This window comes from Mustelus asterias, chromosome 10 (genome assembly GCF_964213995.1).
Source record: "Mustelus asterias chromosome 10, sMusAst1.hap1.1, whole genome shotgun sequence".
Classification (NCBI taxonomy): domain Eukaryota; kingdom Metazoa; phylum Chordata; class Chondrichthyes; order Carcharhiniformes; family Triakidae; genus Mustelus; species Mustelus asterias.
Genome location: NC_135810.1, coordinates 18825321 through 18838766, shown reverse-complemented (window position 1 = coordinate 18838766; position 13446 = coordinate 18825321).

Here is a 13446-nt window from a genome sequence, read left to right as displayed (position 1 = left end):
CTCGAATTTACTCTCTAAACTTCTCTACCCATCCAGCTCTCTCCTCGCTTGAAGATGCTTCATCAAACCTATCTCTCTTTGACCAAGATTTTGATCACCTGCCCTAATATGTTAAATTTACTTTGATAATGTTCCTGGGAATTACCTTGGAATATTTTGCTTTGTGTAAGGTGCTATAAAAATGCATTGTTTAGGCATGCTAACTGGAATTGAATGAGGCCACTGGTAGCAGGAATTGTGGCTGGTGAAGTGATTTCTTCGGCAGGAGCCCAAATCTTGGATTCCCAACAATCGGTTGAGTTTAGGGGAATAAGTCAGCAGTGCAGTAGGTGGGGACTCAGCCCCGGTGACAGGAATCTATTTTCCTGGCAAATCTGTGGAATTCGCTAGCACAGAAAGAATTGGGGCCAAAACATAGATATGTTTTCAAGGAGGAGTTAGATATAGCCCTTGGGGTGAAGGGAATCAAAGGATATGTGGAGGAAGATGAGGATAGGCTCTTGAGCTAGATGATCAGCCATGATCATAATGAATGGCAGAGCAGGCTCAAAGGGCTGAATGGCCTACTCCTGCTCCCATTTTCTATGTTTCTAAATGGCTAAGGCTTTCCCAGGAGGTGGTCATTGATCTCTGTGCATTCCTTCAACAAGACCTGAGACCCAGGGCTTTGGAGGGAACTCTATGCCAGTTGTCTTCAAGGTTACAGCAGCCATAATCTTCTACATCAATGGCTCATTTCAGGACTCCTCAGTGGACATCATAGAAGCATAGAGTCCCTACAGTGCAGAAGGAGGTCATTTGGCCCATCACACCTGCACTGGCAACAATACCACCCAGATCCTCTCCCTGTAACCGCACGTATTTACCCTGCTAATCCTCCTGTCACTAGCAGTCAATTTAGCATGGCCAATCAACATAACCCACGCATCTTTGGACTGTGGGAGGAAACCGGAGCACCCAGAGGAAACCAACACAGACACGGGGAGAATGTGCAAACTCCACACAGTCATCCGAAGTCAGAATTGAACCCAGATCCCTGGTGCTGTGAGGCAACAGTGCTAACCACTTGGACTATTGGCCATACTAAATTGACGGTTAGTGACAGGAGGATTAGCAGGGTAAATACGTGGGGTTACAGGGAGAGGGCAAGGGTGGGATTGTCTTGACATGTCACCCATGTGTGGCATCTCCCAGGTAGCAACACAAAGAGTCATACAGGAGCTGACCAATACCTTGCTTATATGATTCTCGACAGATGCTGATGACCAGGCCACTAGAGCAGTTAGCTTCCAGGTCACCACATGGTTACCAAGGGTGTACAAACGGCCCTTAGAGCTCCATGGGAGCAACCAGCTGCATTTGCAAATTGAAAAGGGTTTTGTTCTCTGATTGTTCAGCTAGTGTATGACCACAGGAATGTTTCTTACGTTTTCTTGCCATGAAAACTCATTAAATCACAACTTTTCCAAATTAAGTCAGACCTTCGAGATTAAGTTGGAGCAAACGTGAAAAGGTGGCACGCACCAGGTGAAGGGGCCCATTCTGAATATCAGTGAGTTGTTGGCTTTGTTGAAGACAAAGAAAAAGTGAAGAGGATCAAGGGAATTTTCACGGACTTGGGCTGCCAGTAACGGCAGGGCGAAGCTGGTGGGGCGGGGATGAGCGGTGACAGTGAGGGTGGGCTGGTGGTTGGTGATGAGGGGTTTGATGAGGCATTTGGACTGCAGAAGTTGGATGGATTGACGGGAAGGTATCCCAGGAGATGATGTAGAATATGAGGGACGGGGTGAATGATGGGCGTGGAGGTTTAGAGCTGCAAAGGGACATGAAGACTTGGGCCCCAGACGTGACATTTCCAAATCTGTAACCTTTGCTGACAGGTTTCTGCCTGCAGAGCCTGCAGGCTTGGTCTCAGGGTTCTTTTATGGGCCCCTGCAATCATCTGACGGCAGGTTTGTCTAGTTGCTGCCCACTCCCAGCACATGATTACTCATGCCTAGCATGGCTGCCCACCCACCCTTTAAAATTAATAGTAAATTCTATGTTTCTCAGCTGTTGACATGCAATCAGAAGTAACACAAACTTTTGCCTCCGCCATTGGGACCCGCATTTCACGGATTAAATTCCATCCATTGCTTTTAGAAACATAGAAAATAGAAGCAGGAGTAGGCTATTCAGCCTGCTCCGCCATCCATTATGATCATCAAATTCAATTATTTGCTCCTGCCTTCCCCCCATATCCTTTGATCTCTTTAGCATCCCCCCTACTCCCCCCACCCGCTCCCCACCCCCACCCCCCGCCAGAGCTATATCTAATTTCTTCTTGAAATTACGCAATGTTTTGACCTCAACTACTTTCAGTGGTGGTGAATTCCACAGATTCACCATTCTCTGGGTGAAGAAATTGCTCCTCACCTCAGTCCTTATCCCTAAACTATGTGGTACATCGCCAAACCTACAGATATCCTTCATAATTCAAAAAAAATTACCTGGGCTAATCACTTGTCTGCAAACATGGAGCCGACGGCTCAAGAATCTCCACTAAGAATATGTTCTAAAATGTCCCCTCCTTCAATCTCGTCCAAACATTACACATCAAAACATATTTTGATTTACACCAGAAAGGATTTCAGCCTTAATCTATGTGGCCCTGGGTAGAAATATTGAAACATATTAATCTTTACAGGATCACTGGGCAAGGCAACATACGAAAGTAAATTTATTGGAAGCATTTGGTTGCCTATTATATGCATAAATCATGCAGACTCCTTTTAAACGTGGTAATTATATATTTTAAATGCCTTTGCTTCAATATTGTTAGCATTTTTATTTTACAGAGCAATATGTGTAAATGTCTCTGTGGAATCTGGATTCTAGTCTAGCCTATAGAGGGTGATGGGGAGGGATGAAAGTATTTTCTGTTTGGTAACTATTAAAGAAACTAATGTATGGACAGTATGAAACCAGTCCCAATAGGCATAAATCTTAGTATAATATGTAATTTACAGATTCCACCTGGATATTTTATTCCAAAACCCCCATCAAGATAGATAGCCTGAATAAAAATGCAATTTTCGATGATTTGGTATAGGGTTCAGGTGCTTCAACTCTGCAACTGCCCCTTTCAGTATGGGATATAGTTCTGCTGCAGGCATTTTGTTATGAAAGCGAAATTACTCAATGATTGCCCTCTATTCCCCACCATGCAAGAAGTATGTGATAGAATTAAGCTAAGAATAGCTACCAAAAAAGAAGATACTAGTGCCTGGTAATCACAAAATAGCAGGGAATCTCTCCGATGTGGGTTTTTTGCATTATAGTAAGACAGTCATAAAATAATTAACAGATCAAGTACATCAGATTGTTTAACAGCATAGTGAAACAAACTAAAACTATTTTACATATATATATATATATACATGGAATATGTGTGGATGAAACAGAAATTTAGCACCTACTATATTCATAGAATCTACAGTGCCCATCCAGACTGCATCGACAATAATCCCACCCAGAGCCTATTCCCGTAACCACACGTATTTTACCCTCCTAATCCCTTTGACACTAAGGGGTAATTTAGCATAGCCAATCTACCTAACTTGCACATCTTTGGGCTGTGGGAGGAAACCAGAGCACCCAGAGGAAACCCATGCAGAGACGGAGAGAATGTGTAAACTCTACACGGCAGTCACACAAGACCGGAATTGAACCTGGGTCCCTGGCACTGTGAGGCAGTGGTGCTAACCACTGTGCCACCATGCTGCCCTACAATGTACTGCTGTTGAATGGAGAAATAATCACTAAACTGTACCTCGTTCGTAAGTGGCATTGGCATTCAATGCAGAGCAATGTTGACTTAATGGACTCTTACTCCCAACTTGGAGACTAGTCCGCCTTCAGCACAGATTGGAAATTTGACTGTGAGCGATATTCAGCCCAACAGGATTGTCCATTAGTTATGTTAAGGGCAATTAAAACATCCCACATGAGCAGTTTTTAACACCCAGCTCAGAGCATTTCTGAGCATATTACATTCGTCCCAAGGAGAGAAGTTTAGGAAAGACTATCTCAGCATAAGCCATATAGCCTCAAGATAGGTCAATGCAAATTATTATCAAAGCAGTTTCACCATTAAGATCCCTTTAGAAAAATCAGTCAATGATAAAATATCAGGATTGACATCAACTTCCATCCATTTTGATCGCTTCTGTTTGTGAAAAAGGGAGTGCTGATGTTATAGAAGGTACTAAGTTGAAATAATTAGAAAGGAGGATAGTGAAAGGAGTTAACATCAGTAGAAGTTCAGTCATATACCTGGAAAAGAGTCAATGCTGACTGTTCCTTTATAACTTGTTATGAGGTGCAGTTGAGATAGCTTGTGTTGGGAAGCCAAAGGTAGTTTTAACTGATTGAAATTTGTATTGATTTACATTAGAAATAAGATATAGTGTGGAATTTTATGAGAAAAAGTATCTCGCAAACGTGAAAATGGGAGCGATTTTACTCCCAATCTTATGCACTTAGTGCTTGAAAAAAATGGGCTAGACTGTTTCTAGCTACTAGAGGCAGTGGTTGGAGCTTAATTCACTAGACAGCTTGATCAAGGAGCAGAGGGAACTATTGTGTATGTGCAGACTCTGTGGCTGCACATGCGCAATAGCAACAGCAGAGGGCTGACAGAGCAAGAAAGATCTGTCAGGCGTCTGCTGTTGTAGCCAGTCTCAACCCAACCTCCCCCCACCAACAAACATGGGGGCCCACAGCCAATTGCGAACCCCACACCACCCAAAAATATATCCCCCAGCACCCCCACCCCACCGCCCAGACCAATCGCGCCTCCCGCCACCCGTAGGCAGAACACCAGCGGGCCTCCCCACCTTCCTCCCACACCGATTTCAATGCAGAGAGGCAGCGGGGCCCCCTCCCTCCTCCATCGATCATAGCTGCAGAGTGTGCGGCAGCGTGAACCTGATTTCTTGACTCTTGTTCAATTTTACTGGCTCGCTCCGCCCATCAATGGGCAGGGCAAGCGATAGAATTGCGGCTATAGTTTGAGGTGAGTTTAATTTAATATTTCTGTGCCTGGAAGGAGCCTACAGGTAGATTCATCCTGGCAAAGCTGTTTATATGTGTGAGGGTTGGTCTAAATTCTAACTGGGATCCTGTTGTGCTTTGAGAGGGCTATGGCCTCAAATGCTAGCCTAGCCAACAACACTGGCATCCCATGAATGTATGAGGAAAAATATAAACATGAACAACAAACAAGCAGGTGGAATCGCTTCCTTCTGTGTTGCGACATTCTATGTAATTCTTGGAGATAAGCCAGTCCATCTTCCACATGGTGTTGTGGCCTTTTAGGGGTATTTACATTCTCCTTAGGTCTGTAGTTATGAACCCTCCATTACATTAACAGCATTCACTGGCAATAATTGTGACTTGGTGTGATTGTTTAAAAAAGGATAATGGTGAATCAGCATCTTTCCTGATTTTGATCTCTGTTGATGTCAGTTGGGAGAGGTGTAAAGTAAGACGGTGTTTCACTATATCTAGTTTTTGACTATTGAAATGTTAAAATTGATCCTACTTAAAAAAAAAATCTAACCCAAAAGGAATGACCCTGATAAATGTGAGGTGATTTATTTTGGTAGGACTAATTTAAATGTGGATTACAGGGTCAAAGGTAGGGTTCTGAAGACTGTGGAGGAACAGAAAGATCTTGGCGTCCATATCCACAGATCTCTAAAGGTTGCCACTCAAGTGGATAGAGCTGTGAAGAAGGCCTATAGTGTGTTAGCTTTTATTAACAGGGGGTTGGAGTTTAAGAGCCGTGGGGTTATGCTGCAACTGTACAGGACCTTGGTGAGACCACATTTGGAATATTGTGTGCAGTTCTGGTCACCTCACTATAAGAAGGATGTGGAAGCGCTGGAAAGAGTGCAGAGGAGATTTACCAGGATGCTGCCTGGTTTGGAGGGTAGGTCTTATGAGGAAAGGTTGAGGGAGCTAGGGCTGTTCTCTCTGGAGCGGAGGAGGCTGAGAGGAGACTTAATAGAGGTTTATAAAATGATGAAGGGGATAGATAAAGTGAACGTTCAAAGACTATTTCCTCGGGTGGATGGAGCTATTACAAGGGGTCATAACTATAGGGTTCGTGGTGGGAGATATAGGAAGGATATCAGAGGTAGGTTCTTTACGCAGAGAGTGGTTGGGGTGTGGAATGGACTGCCTGCAGTGATAGTGGAGTCAGACACTTTAGGAACATTTAAGCAGTTATTGGATAGGCACATGGAGCACACCAGGATGATAGGGAGTGGGATAGCTTGATCTTGGTTTCAGATAAAGCTCGGCCCAACATTGTGGGCCGAAGGGCCTGTTCTGTGCTGTACTGTTCTATATGTTCTATATGAATGGACTGAACAGAATACCAAACACAACTCTTTGTACTTGCTTAGTATGTAAAAGAATGCTTGATGCTGAAGTTACTCCACAATATATCACATTCATTATCAGTAGAATGTTTGTAACCATTCCACTTGAATACCAGGTGATTATGCTACTCAAGCTGCAGTATCAGATGATAAACTAGATGGAGCTTCTTGTTGATAGATGGCCTTGCTTCATCACAATATGCCGCAAACTCTTGCGCTTACCTCAATAGTTGTTTGACTATTAGTAGTTCTGAAATAAAATAGGAATGTGCATGATTTTTTTTGAAATTCATATCTTCTCCTTTTGCCTTTTAGTTTCTTTCTGTGTCCATAGCTGCGGATAGAGTCACAGAGGTTTACAGCATGGAAACAGGCCCTCTGGCCCAACTTGTCCATACTGCCCTTTTTTCTAAACCCCTAAGCTAGTCCCAATTGCCTGCATTTGGCCCATATCCCTCGAGACCCATCTTACCCATGTAACTGTCTGAATGCTTCTTAAAAGACAAAATTGTACCCGCCTCTACTACTACCTCTGGCACTTGTTCCAGACACTCACCACCCTCTGTGTGAAAAATTGCCCCTCTGGACACTTTTGTATCTCAAGTTTAATAATATGAAACGGATGATCCATTTCATATTATTAAACTTGCATCAAAATTACTTAATACTGAATTGGCAAGCTGAAGTGTTGCCATTTATTTTAAAACCATTGCATTTTCCTTTAACATCATAATATTATTGCAAAAAAACATCTTTGTTGATAATAAAACCTGTAAAATTCAATAAAGCATCTTGGTGTGTCATGCCTTTTATCCATCGCCGCAGTGAAATTATTCTGCATGCTGGGAAATTGGATTAGTACACGAGCTGCCTTGTCCCAAAAATAAATTGATTAAAGTCCCAGAATACCCATTAATGTTACATCACATATTATCCACTGTTATTTGGCTATCTTCCTTGGAATTATATTTCCACTGTTAGGGTTGCTTTCAAACTGAAATTTTCCACATAAGATTCAATTTTCTTTTTACACTGAAATGCTTTGTCCCATTCCTCAGCACAGATTCACCAATTCTTTCTTTAGGCAGAGTATTGCCATATTGTATGTGAGATCCCAGAGCTTGGGGGCATAAATATAAGGTAGACACTAATAGATTTAATACTAAAGGAAATGTCTTTACTTAGAGAGTGGTTCGAATGTGGAACACACTACCACAGGAAGCTGTTGACAGGAACAGTGAATTCAGAGGGAATTTAGATAAAGAAATAGGAGAAAATGAATAAAAGAATATATTGGTGGAGTGAGATGAAGAGGGGCAGAAGGAGGTTTGTATGGAGTTTAAACACTGATGCATTACTGTTGGGCCAAAAGTCTTGTTTCTGTGTTAAGTACTTTGCAAACTGTGTGTATAAAATTAATTGAACCACTTACAGCAGTGTGAGCTCCAGGTATGGTTGACAGGAAAATTACCAAATTATTTTGATTCTGGTTGTTGTCACGATTTACAGCCTTGTTATAAGAGCGTTAATGAATTAAAACCTATTATCGGTAGATATCTGTGTGATTGGGTAAAATGAAGCGATACAGTCAGAAACCTGATTTATATTGCTCCTGATGTCACAAATAAAAGATTATATGATTCCTATGTCTTGGGACTAGCTCTTTAATGTAGGGTACGGTGGAAGAATGAAGGGGGTCCGCCAACAAGTTTGGGTGGCTTTGTTGGTACAGTATAAATGGGTGCCTGGGTTAATTTACTGGGTAGAAGTTGCAAGATATAGACAATGGAAGTCTGTCTGAGAGTTAGAATTTACCTTGTTAGGAAACGAAAAGGGAAGCAGATCGTTGGGACTGGAGGACAGCTTTGGACAGGTTCCGAGAGATTAATGTGACCAATTTAAGAAAATAAAATATAACCATGGTGTGGGATTGTCAGTCATGTTAAAAGTTACTTGGAGGATCTTTTCTGTGGTTTAAAATATAAGTTGCCAACAACAAAAGTTTTTGTCAATTTTGCTTTTTGTTTGTTTCATACAGTGGATATCTTTAATTCTGGAAATCTTGGGCACAATTTTATTTTTCCCCCACTGGTGGGTCATTGGGTGATGGGGAGTAAGAAATTCAAGGCACAGGATCCCTCTGGGTTTTTGCCCACCCCGAGCACACAGCAATATTATACTAAGGACAGGCAATGCTTCAGATGGGAAGATAAAAGCAAATTACTGCAGATAACAAAGGGTCATCTGGACTCGAAACATCAGCTCTTTTCTCTCCTTACAGATGCTGCCAGACCTGCTGAAAATTTCCAGCATTTTCTCTTTTGGCTTCAGATGGGAAGCCTGCCTTTGCCCCAGTTGAGGCCCTGAAGTGTCCAATTACTGGTCTCATCAGTGCAATTTCTGGCCCAGCCTCAATTTTCGGCTGGCAGGAGGTTTGAAAGTCTGTGAGGGAAATTTGAAAGGAATAAAGTTTTATCTTGGGCAAGAAGGATGTGGGACATCGCCCTCATAAAACTCCTTCTGTAGTCAAGTGCCCCTCCTCTTAAGGTCCGGTGGCCTCTGGACCTACCTCCCCCACTGACCTCTCCCCCAAGACCCTGGTTGCTCCCTCTATGTTCCATCTCCCCCACCAGACCATCCCTACCTCCCAATCCTAGAATCCCTTGAACATACCTGGGAAGCTGCAGAAGGTTGGACAATAATTGGAACAGTGTGCTCTGGTGATACTCAGGGAGTATCACATTTAATTATTTGATTAGCGCTGTTTCAATAGCCTAGAAGGGGAAAGTACCTTATTCGTGAGATTCAAACTTGGAGTTCTGGGGATGATGGGTATAGACTTGGGAGACAACAATACATTCAAGGACATGATTGGCTAGGAACATTGGAAATGGGAGACTTCAAGTTGAGGCTTTTTGAGGCTTTGTGATGATAACAGTTTGGGATGAATGGGGACAGTTTCTTTTTCCTTTGGGTGTCGTTGGCAAGGTCAACATCCCTAATTTCCCTTGAGAAGTTAATGATGCGCTGACTTCTGGCATCACTGCAGCCCATGTTGTTTACGTACACCAATTAGGAAGGGAGTTAGAGGATTTTAACACAATGACAATGAAGCAACAGTGATATAGGCCAGAATTCTCCAATGTCCCACCACTGCTACCAGTGAGAACAGAGAATTTGATGCTCAGCAAATCTCTGTTCACAGCAGAGGGAACTGGGAGAATCACAGCTGTAGACGAGGTCAGAGAATTCTGGCCATTCTAGAAGGGAATTTGCAAGTTGAAGTGTCCAATGCATCAGCTGCCCTTGTCCTTCTATGTGGTTGAGGTCACAGGTTTGGAAGATGCTGTCAAAGAGGCCTTAGTAAGTTACTGCAGCGCAGTTTTGAAAATGGTGGACTGCTGCAACTGTGAACCTGTCGTTAAGGCAATGAATATTTAAGATGGTACATGGGATGCCAGTCAAATGGGCTCCTTTGTCCTGGATGGTGCTTAACTTCTTGTGTGTTGTTGGAATTATATCCATTCAGCTAATTGGAGAGCATTCTATAACGTTTCTGACTTTTGTCCTGTCGATGGTGGATAGGTTTTCAGAAGTCAGAGGTGAGTTAGTTGCTGCAGAATTTACAACCTCTTATCTGTTCTTGCAACCACAGTATTTATATGGCTGTTCCAATTCAGTTTCTGGTCAATGGTAACTCCCAGAGTGTTGAAAGGTGGAGGATTCAGTGATGATAATGTCAATGAATGTCAAAGAGAGATGGTTAGATTGTTCGTTATTGGAGATGGTCATTTCTTGGCACATGTGTGGTACAAATGTTGCTTGTCACATATCACTTAGCCCAAGCCTAAATGTTATCCAGATCTTGGTCTATATGAATACAGACTGCTTCAGTTTCTGAGGAGTTGCAAATGGTGCTGAACATTGTGCAATCATCAGGGAACATCCCGACTTCAGACTTTATGATGGAGAAAAAGTCATTGATGAAGCAGTTGAGGATGGTTAGGCCTAGGAAACTATCCTGGGGAATTCCTGCAGTGATGTCCTGGGGCTGAGATAATTGGCTTCCAACAACCACGACAATTTTCCTCTGGAGAGATATATTTTTACAGTATCAGCTAATGGAGCCTGGAAAGAAAGTTAGCACTTGAATGAGAAAAGGGTTAAGAGAGCAGGAAATGGATCTCTTGGGCTAGATAAGTTCAAAGATGGCCCAAGGGGAGCTAGAAACGAAATTGGAGAAGTATCTGAGTTCAGGCTGGTATACCTTGTGGGAAATTTGACTTGGTGGACAGAAGGCCAAGGGGAAATGGTAAAGGCAGCTGAATGAATGGTCACTATCTTGGTAACAAAGTCTACAAACTCATTGCACTTGTCTTTGGAGTAGTTACAGGAGGGTTCAGGGGTGAGGGATTTATGCCAATGGCTGATAGTGTGGCAAAAACCATGCTGGGGAAGATGGGATATGTTTACATTCCTGGATGATTCTAGAAAAACACACAGTTTTGAAGGAGGAGTGCAGGACCTGGTCATTCTCAAAGTGGTTCATTCACATAGCACAATAAATGATGCAACCAATTGCGCAGCAGATGCTATTAAACCTGCAGCCTCATCCTCGAAGCAGAGAAGTAGGGGAATAAGCAGAAATAAAAACAGAAAATATTGGAGAATCTCAGCAATTTTAGGGCCCCTCCCAATGGCAGGATTTTCCAATCCCACCAAAGTCAAAGAGGTTTTGAATAGCTCAACACATTTTCCAGTCCCGCTCCCTGCTGTGACGGGGCTGTAAAATTCTGCTCATAGACTTTCAGATTTTAATCCCAATTGTAGTTCCCAATATGAGGAGAAAACCATGTTTGTCGGTCTAGAGAATGTTTATTCAAATAGTGGAAATTACTGAAACGAATCAGTTCTCCTGACATGATATTTGACTTCATTATAGCACCAAGAACTCAAATAATTAAATAAAAGTCCTGAAGGATTTTTTACTGTTTTCTTTTAATGTGATAAAACATGAACCAATTTAGAACCTCCCCTCTCCAGAGAATAACTGCGTGAGACTTGATTTGTGCGGGAGGTTGTGTATTAAAAAAAAATCTCTGCCCTAGACAATATAAAGCTTAATTTAATTATCCAGAGGCAACTGAGGTCACATAAAAGATTTGGGCTTGTTGTAAAACGTAGTGGTTACAGGTATAGAGACTGAAATGCTGTATCGCAAATTCTTTCTTCCTGTAAATCTCAGGAACCCACGACAGTTTGAAAATCATGAAGGCACAGCATGGTTTATTTGGAAGAAAAGGCAAGGGTTCGATTAGTTTATTTTCTATTTAAGCAGAAGATGTTTTACGTGAATGGAACTAAATTGTATCATTGTATTTTTATATTATTCTGACGTGGAAATGTGTGCATCGAATTAAGGCTGGCAACCTTCAATGTCAGGAGGCCTGAGAATATGAACTTACAGGTTGGGGATGAAAGCAAGAATTCTGTTGAATCCTTATCAAGATTTCCCTTATGATGCTATATGAAGTTATTTAAGTATATTAATGAAAATAATTACCTCAAGAAGCATTAAAACAGCACAGACTTCCAACTTGACATTCAAAATTAGAGCAATTTACTTCAGCAATTTACTTAAATCAGCATTATATTGTTATGATATATGCTTATTTATTTCCACATATAAAGGGATTATAATGGCAACAATGAAAAATTATTTGGATCTTTATTGAACTTCTGTGCACAATGTTTTCAAAACCTTATTGGAATCTACGGTGTCATGGGTGTAATATTGGAGCAGTTATCTTACTAGATGAGTTATCTGGAGGCCTCAGTTCAAGTCCCACCATGGCAGTTTGAGAATTTAAATTTTGTTTAATAATAAACTTTGAAAAACAGGTATCAGCAAAAATGATTTTTATTACACATAAAAGTCCAGATGATTTACTAACATCCTGAAGGGAAGGTTTTCCCTAGGTAAATCCAGTTCCGCAACAAATGGTTAACTCTTAATGGGCCTTTGAAGTCATAGTAAGCCATTCTGTTGTATCAAAGGGCTAACAGTTGAAGAAGGTGGTTCACCACCAGGTACTCAGGGCAGCTAGGGGTGGACAGGACTGGAAGATCTTGCCGGAGGGAAGAGCTGGAAAGTCTCGGCCTTAGGTAATTTGGAGAGAATTTCCCAAAGCGTTGAAAGCAGGTTTGCAAACCAAATTAAGGCAAATATGAAACAAAAACAGAAAGTGCTGGGAAATCCCAGCAGGTCTGACAGTATCTATGGAGAGAAAATAGAGCCAACGTTTCGGGTCTGGATGACCCTTCGCCAGAGGTTCCCATTGGTCAACACCTCAGCAAGTGTTTTGCCTTTATATAAGGAAAATATGCATTGGGTTGGTTTCATGAGTTCACAACTCTGGCCACTTGACCTCAGGGACAGGCTGGGTTCAAAGCCAGCAACCTGTACATCCACAGTGGAAAAAAAATGAACGTGGCCAAGGACTCAGTTTTCAGTGATATTTGGCGTAAGGCAATTTTGGCAGCATTGCATGCCTTCCCATCCCTGACTGTATCGATAACCTGACGACTTTGAGTAGAAGGCAGCACTTTGAAAGGCCTGATGTTGTCTGCATTTCTCCTGGAGACTGCTGTCTATGATGCAGCACCAGCTACTCCCCCAATAATGATGGTGGCTCCATTATATCCATGCACCTCAGCAGGGCTCTAACTTGTACTGTGAAGGCTGCTGGCCAGGCCTGTCTTTGACTGTCGTGTCCCTAAGCTCTGGAATTCCATTCCTAACTTTATCAATTCCTCTTTCTTCCTTTAACATGTTACTCAAAACATAGCTTTTTGACCAAGCTTTTGCTCATATGCTCCGATATTACCCAATGATGGTTGGGATCAAATTTAATTGGATAACACACTTATGAAACATCTTTTGGACATGTTGAAGATACAAAATAAAAGCAGGTTGTTGGTTTAGAGTGAAATATTACTGCTGGGGCAGCAGATTTTA